The sequence below is a fragment of the Hyperolius riggenbachi genome, chromosome 4, assembly GCF_040937935.1.
Source record: "Hyperolius riggenbachi isolate aHypRig1 chromosome 4, aHypRig1.pri, whole genome shotgun sequence".
NCBI classification, from domain to species: domain Eukaryota; kingdom Metazoa; phylum Chordata; class Amphibia; order Anura; family Hyperoliidae; genus Hyperolius; species Hyperolius riggenbachi.
Genome location: NC_090649.1, coordinates 19497571 through 19504502, shown reverse-complemented (window position 1 = coordinate 19504502; position 6932 = coordinate 19497571). Strand labels below are relative to the sequence as shown.

Below are 6932 nucleotides of genomic sequence, written 5' to 3'. Positions count from 1 at the left end.
AGATTTTTGCCTGGGACGTTTGATGTGTATTTCACTCAATCATGTCTGCCTCCAGGTATTAGATCCCTTGAAACATGTTTTCTATCATTTTTCCAGCCGGTAGAATTTTTTGTATTTTTCAAAGTTCGCCTCCCCATTGAAGTCTATTGCGGTTCGCGAACTTTTTCGCGAACCAAATCTTTCGCGGAAAAATCGGAGGTTCGCGACATCTCTAGTGGTCACTTCAGTTCATATCACTTCAGTCCAGTCTTCTTAGCTAGTTGGGTATTTGAGTTCTGTTTTTTGACACCAGTAAAAGAGAGTAGTGCACCAGTCCTGGAGGTACTGCAATACCAGGTCGATGCGCGGAGTGGACAGAGCAAGCTCTTCTTCTATCTCCCTGTTCCAAAAATCCATTTAATATATGGTCCCCAGATCGGGGACGTATCAGATATTAAAGTAATAAGAACATTTTTTTTTCCCAGTCAGATATTGAACCAATTTCTTTCAAACGCAGGCCAATGCACACTCCTGCAAACAAAAAATGTCCACTTTAAAGCTCTCAAGGTCCTGCAAAACTGTGGCTCGGCGGTATGGGGAGCCAATGCCCCTCACATTAACTGACGAGAGACAAGCCCATCATCAAAAGCCACAAAGGGTGAAAAACCATCAAAGTGCCCTCCATTACACCTGTTTTCGTAACCATGAGCTCGACCTTACTGGGAGCGATGACCTGCCCTGCCGATTCTTCTTCCTTTTTGCCACCTCACCACCCTCTATCTTCCTCCACATCCTGCATCTCAATCTCCTGGGGGCCAGCTGACTCCTTCTGCCCCATCTCCACCCTCCTCTCTGGTTCTGCACTCCAGGGTGAGGAGACAGGAGACACAGAATCCTCCATATCCACCTGTAATTCATCACATGAGCTTTCTTCATCAATCCTGGGCTTTTTACTGTATCCTGGACTGAAGTCGGAGTCCCCGGTGGTTTCTGATACGCGGTGGGATAATCACTATCCCTATCCCCTTCCGCTGTGTTGGGGTCTACCTCCTCCCCCACATAATCTTGGGATCCAACTGTCAGTAGGGTGCTGGCTTCTGAGTCTGAGGAGGCGGGGCTATCATCCTCCTCCACATTCCCTCCAAAATTTGATCTCCTGGGGCCAGTAGTATTTTTTCCCCGCTTCTTTGTGCGGATCTTCAGGGTTGCCCCCGGCGCAGGGTGTGATGCGACCTTTTTTATTATTCCAGTGTCTGGTGGCAGCTTTGTAACTTTTATTATGGGCACTTTAACAATCTGCACATCTGTTGCATTTTAATTTTGGGGGAGGGCCTAGAGTCTTCCGAGCCGTTGGCCGGTTTCCCGCTCTTTGTGGCACCACTGCACCCAGCCATCCCCTCCACCAGCTGTGAATCTGAAGGACTGCCTGTCACAGGCCCCCTCTATGATCTGCGTGTCTGTAGGTCTTGGTTCTGGCAGTGCTGCAATCAGCTGGGAGTCTGTGGGACTATCGGTCCCAGCAGACCCGCCCACATCTCCCGCTTCGGCTACTGTCTCTGCGCTCCCTCCTCCCCACTCTTCAGCAGCTGGCTGATGCTGCACATTCTCCCCGGGGAGGGTCGCAGCGCTCTTTTCCTGCTCTGCAGGAACATCTGGGACCACACAGGGAGCTCTCTCTGGTGCCGGCAGATCACATCCAGCATTAGCGCTGGAGCCAGACACACTGGAGGGAGACTCGGGCACCTCTCCAGCCACAGGCTGCTTGCTCCTCGCAGACTCGGCGGCAGCTTTCTCAGGCTCAGCTGCAGCTGCCACGGCTGACGGCCTCAGCCTGACCCACGCCAGACTCCAGCACCGCATCTTTACCAGCGAGACCCTTCCCGAAGGACCTCTCCTCCCCGGACACACCAAAGGGAAGCCTCCTGTCCCTGCCACGATACCCCCCAGAGCCAGCAGCACAGGCATAGGTGTACATGCGGGAGCTTTCCATATTTTCACAGTCTCTTGCTAAATGCTTCTCAGAGCCGCACAACTCACATCTCCTGGGTGTTGTACAGCGCTTCCCAGGGTGGGCTGGCAGGTGACACTGCCTACACAACTTTTGCTTGTCGCAATGCATGTCCATTTGCCCATTCTCCCCACAATTTCTGCACACAATCGGCTGGCCCGGGTAGGTGATATACCCCCTTTCCCCACCAATAAAAAACACAGGTGGGGGGTGCACCAGGCCTCCACTGCCTTCACTCCTCTTAAACCTCACTTCAAACTTTAACTTGCTGCGGTACCAGCCCAGGTGATTCAGGATTTTCTCTGGGTGGCCCACATACTCGAGATATCTCTCCAGAAAACATTTCACAACATGTGGTTCCACGTATGGATTATACAGATGTACATAAATCATCCTTTCTTTCTCCACAAATAATGGTTTCACATAAGAGAACATTGTTGCCCATTCTTCCTTACTTGTTCTACATTGCTCCAATACTCTTAAAGCATCATCCTTATTATAAAAGGTCACATCATACATACCCTGCGCCGGGAAATCCTGTATGGCAAAGACCCCATACTTCCTGTCGATCTTCAGAGCTTTGCACAAGACCACGTCCACAAATTTTCGGGTTGGTACTAGGTTTTTATGTTCTGGCTTGACCAGGAATTGTAACGTGTGTTTTAGCCATCGCGATCCTCCTCCATCTCCAGCTGAGGACGCCATCCTCTCCCCGTTTTCCCTAGGCCCTCACCAGGAGGACCCAGGTTCACTTTTCAACCAAGAAAACCACAAAGGTAATTCGTAGACCTTTATCAAAAGGCCGAGAAGCGATAACGAGCCTCGAGGACAAGACGACGCCCGCCGCGACAGGACCCGCCATGGGGTTTAAGGAGAACTACCTTCTAAATGCAGCAGTTGCCACACAGCCACCAGCTAACTAACCCCGGGGGCTACCGGCTGGCTGCCGGGGGGTGGCCCCTTCCCACTGCAGGCCTGCCGGGCCACCGGGATGGGCGCACCTGTGCTAAACGCAGACACACGGGCCAGGCTCAGCTTCCGCCTGATTACATTTGCATGGCCCCGCTCACCGCCGGAACAGCCGTCACCGCTCCGCCGCCGTGCCTCCACGCCGAAAAGAAAAGTAAAGTAGGCTTCCGGCTCTCTGCATTCCGGCAACACGCTAGGAGAGAGTGTGGAGGGCAGAGGAAGTCAAGTTTCTAGCCTGGCAGGCTTGCTCTGGCTGCTTAAAAACACAATGCGTCTTTCTTCGGTCATCCTTCTTCCTTCCTTCCTCTTAATTGCGCTGTCTGGATGTGCGCGGTGTGCCACAAGAGGGAGACACAGGCCATGGAGTGGAAAGCCTACACAGGAGATGCCTTCCTTGCCTGCTACACACTATCACAGCCTGGCACTGATGCAAGCACCTGAGCAGGTGCTCACAGGAAGTCAACCGATGATGTCACAATGCCCTGGGCACAGGCTATATAAGGGGCTGCAGACAGGGCTCTGCCTGCCAGTCCGCTGGCAGCTCTCCAGGGGAGGGGTACTGCTGCTTCTCTTGCAGGGGACAAAGTGCAAACATGAAGAAAAGTGGTCCGTTCATTGTTTTTTGGGGACGCAGCAACTGCGTAGCGCAAGTAGAGTTCAGCCACAGTAAAAAAAATTTAAAAAGTTTTTGTTTTTTGTTGTGTTTTTCCTTCTTCTTTTCTTGTCTGTTCTCGGGTTCTTATAGCCAGGCGAAATACAGACTCACTTAATAAATGACACAGATACACAAAGAAAGCAGACATAACTAGAAACAATGTTTTTATTGAGGATTTCAAATGTATCCTGCACCCAGCAGTAGCAGCACAGACATAGACCGCACAGCAGGGTGGACAACACAGCACTTGCTACTGGCAAATTCACTTTGCAGAGGGACACTTTATTTCTCCACTTGACTTCACTACTTCACTTTGTTAGTCAGCTGGGTATTTGAGTTTTGTTCTGTTTTTTTGACACCAGTAAGAGAGAGTAGTGCACCGGTCCTGGAGGTACTGCAATACCAGGTCGATGCGCGGAGTGGACAGAGCAAGCTCTTCTTCCATCTCCCTGTTCCAAAAATCCATTTAATATATGGTCCCCAGATAGGGGACATATCAGATATTAAACTGATAAGAACAGATTTTTTTTTAAGCTTTCTTGGCTCCTGTTGCATGCAACAGAGGTCCCGGGTAAGCAAGGCTATTAGCCCCATGCACGGAAAAAGCGTGAGTGCCCTAAAGCACCCCCACAAAACGTGCATGAGTAGCCACGGGCCCCACAATGCAGCAGGGCCCTTCCGGTTGTTCCCCGAAGGGAATCTTCCCCCTTTGCCTTCGGCTCAGGGGGTGGCATCCTCCAACACCCGAGGGGTTGGAGGATCGTGGGGTCCTCCGAGGAGGACCCCGACTGCGCCCAGTGGTTACCCAAAGGGCCTGGCCATGTGGCAACTGTGTCCACATGGTCCGGGTGGCTCCCCCGAGAGGGAGCCGGGTGGGAACCGAAGTCCCCGGTGCCAGCAAGCTGGCCCCGACCTTGCGGCCGGAGTGATAAAAATTCCGCACTCTCCCTAGCCAAAAGGCCGGGGAGCTGCGTTAGTTGGCGATGCATATGGGCAGTACAGACCAAAGCACCCTACTTCCGCCTGAGATCTGCCACATCTCAGGTTTTTTCAGGTGCACCTGGAGCGCCACTTCCAGGGGCAGTACGCCTAAGCAAAGCCCTCAGCCATTCAGCTTTGACCATGGTATAGATCCATTCAATCAGTCCCTGGGAATTACGACCAGGAAGGACACCCTGCCACAGTGCCATCCCTCCAGGTCCCCCCAAAAACCTCAAGAACAGATTTTTTTTTTATTTTTTTTTAAGCCTCAGCTTCGCTCATTTCTAGCCTCACCTGAAACCAGAACAAGGCAGACTGAGCATAACACCAGCAATCATGGTAACCCGTCTTGCCGGAAATGCTAGCATCATAGGCCTATTTTATTTACTCTCTTCTTTTTCTTTTTCTTTTTTGTGCATGAAAATCAAAACAAAATTCACAATAACCAATACAATTACAAAATACACTTTCCCTTAAGCCCCCCTCCACAACCCAACCTCCCACAGGCTACCCAGAAAACAGAATTTTCACATTACACAAAAAACAGCAATAAAGGAAACCAACATAACAACCCTCACTTCCGTGCAGCTACTGCTGCTGCTCTTGCTGCTTCTCTTTCCTTTCTCTCGCGCTGCATTATATCATTATAAGGCATAAAGGCTCATTTCCATGACATATCATCTCCAAAATACACAGTTCCCTCCTCGACATATTCCCTCAACCTATTCTCCATCCATTTAGGAATCTCAAAATCCCTACAGAACCTATCCTCATTCCAAAACTTGTAAAATATTCCCTCTCTAATTATATCTGCTTGTTCACTAGTTACATTCTTAAAATGATCAATAGCCCTATTCGTCCAGTACTCCAAAGCTCCGCCATACCCATACATCTCTCGATGCTTCAAAGGACAGGTATACTTCCCATGATCAGCCTCATCACATGTCCTACACTTCTTCTGCATCACAGTCTTCCTCACCACCTGCGCCGGACTCACTGCTGGACTTCCTGCCACAGGTGATTTCTGTATCTCCATCTCACTCCCTGAGGATAACAGCACTTCATACGGATTTGGAGAGAACAATTTCTCACTCCCCTTCCCCACTTTCATCTTCTTAGCTGTAGTCTCCTCTTTCTGCGCCTGCTCTCTCACTTTCCCTCTTTGTCTCTGGGTCTGCTTGCTCCCTCCCACTTTCTGCCAGTCCTCCTCCCCACTGGAATCACTGACCTCTAAATCCATCTGCAAAACCCTAGGATCTGCCCCTGCCCCACCCCTCTGAGCCTCTTCCTTCTCTACAATGTCTGCCCAATTAGATGGCCCTCCCAGACTGCTCGAGAACGGCATCTCCTCCTCCATCTGCACGGATTCCGTCCTCACCACAGAGCAGCCCTCTCCTGCCCCCTGCTGGTCACTACCTCTCACCTCCCTCCTTTCCTGCCCAGCCTGACTAACACCTGACCCCGCCCCCTTCACCTCCGTGGAACTACGAGTCCCAGCACTCCCACCCACCTGCTGCACTACAACCTGCGCTACCTCCTCCTTCCTCTCAGCACCTGTAGCCACCTTCTCCTCTTCACCAGTTTTCTGAGCAGCCGGCACAACAACAGATACCTCCGCAACACTCAGACCTGCATCTGACACAGATACATCACCACTCCCACCACTCTGCATAACACTCACTGAGGCCGGCCCCTGGCCACGCCCCCCGCCACCACCGCTCAGCTCCTCATCCACCCCAACTTTCTCCGCCCTACCAGACGCTAAGCCACGCCAACCGTCCTCTCCGCAGTCACCCCACAATCACTGCCAGTCACCCCACTCTTCCTCACATCACTCCCAGGCTTCCTCTCCTCCACACCACGCTCCGCATTCGCCTCAACGCCACCAGCCGCCATTGCATCCGACTCTGCCCTTCCAGCCGCTAAACCACGCCCACCGTTCGCCTCCGCAGTCACCCCGCTCTCGCTGCCAGTCACCCCGCTCTCACACACAACACTCGGGGCACTCGCAGCATCAGCCTCACCTCTCTCTCCAGTCACCCCACTCTCCGCTCGCTCCTCAATCACAGACACGGCAGCAGCCACCCCGGTCTCCATCTCCTCCTCTCCAGTGACGTCACACGCCGTATGCAAATCAGCAGCATCTCCGGTCACACTGTGCTCAGACTCTACAGCGGTATGATCAATAACAGCCACAGAAATATTCCTCCCCCAGCCCGCAAACATGCCTCCCAGCTCCCCTCTCACCACCCCAGCATAAGAAAACAGATTACACCCTTTTGTTTTAGGACAGTTCCGTGCAAAGTGCTCAGCTGAGCCACAAATATCACACACCCTGGG

General features: G+C 52.0%; 1 non-coding gene and 1 pseudogene across 1 annotated transcript; both read right to left on the bottom strand.

Annotated features, from left to right (window-relative positions):
• Nucleotides 1-299: 299 nt before the first annotated feature.
• LOC137505775 (U2 spliceosomal RNA) lies at nt 300-481 on the bottom strand. Its single transcript, XR_011020350.1, has one exon. It is a non-coding gene; the product is annotated as a U2 spliceosomal RNA (small nuclear RNA).
• A 3499-nt stretch (nt 482-3980) lies between these two features.
• Nucleotides 3981-4149, bottom strand: LOC137505721 (U2 spliceosomal RNA; annotated as a pseudogene).
• Between the last annotated feature and the right edge of the window lie 2783 nt (nt 4150-6932).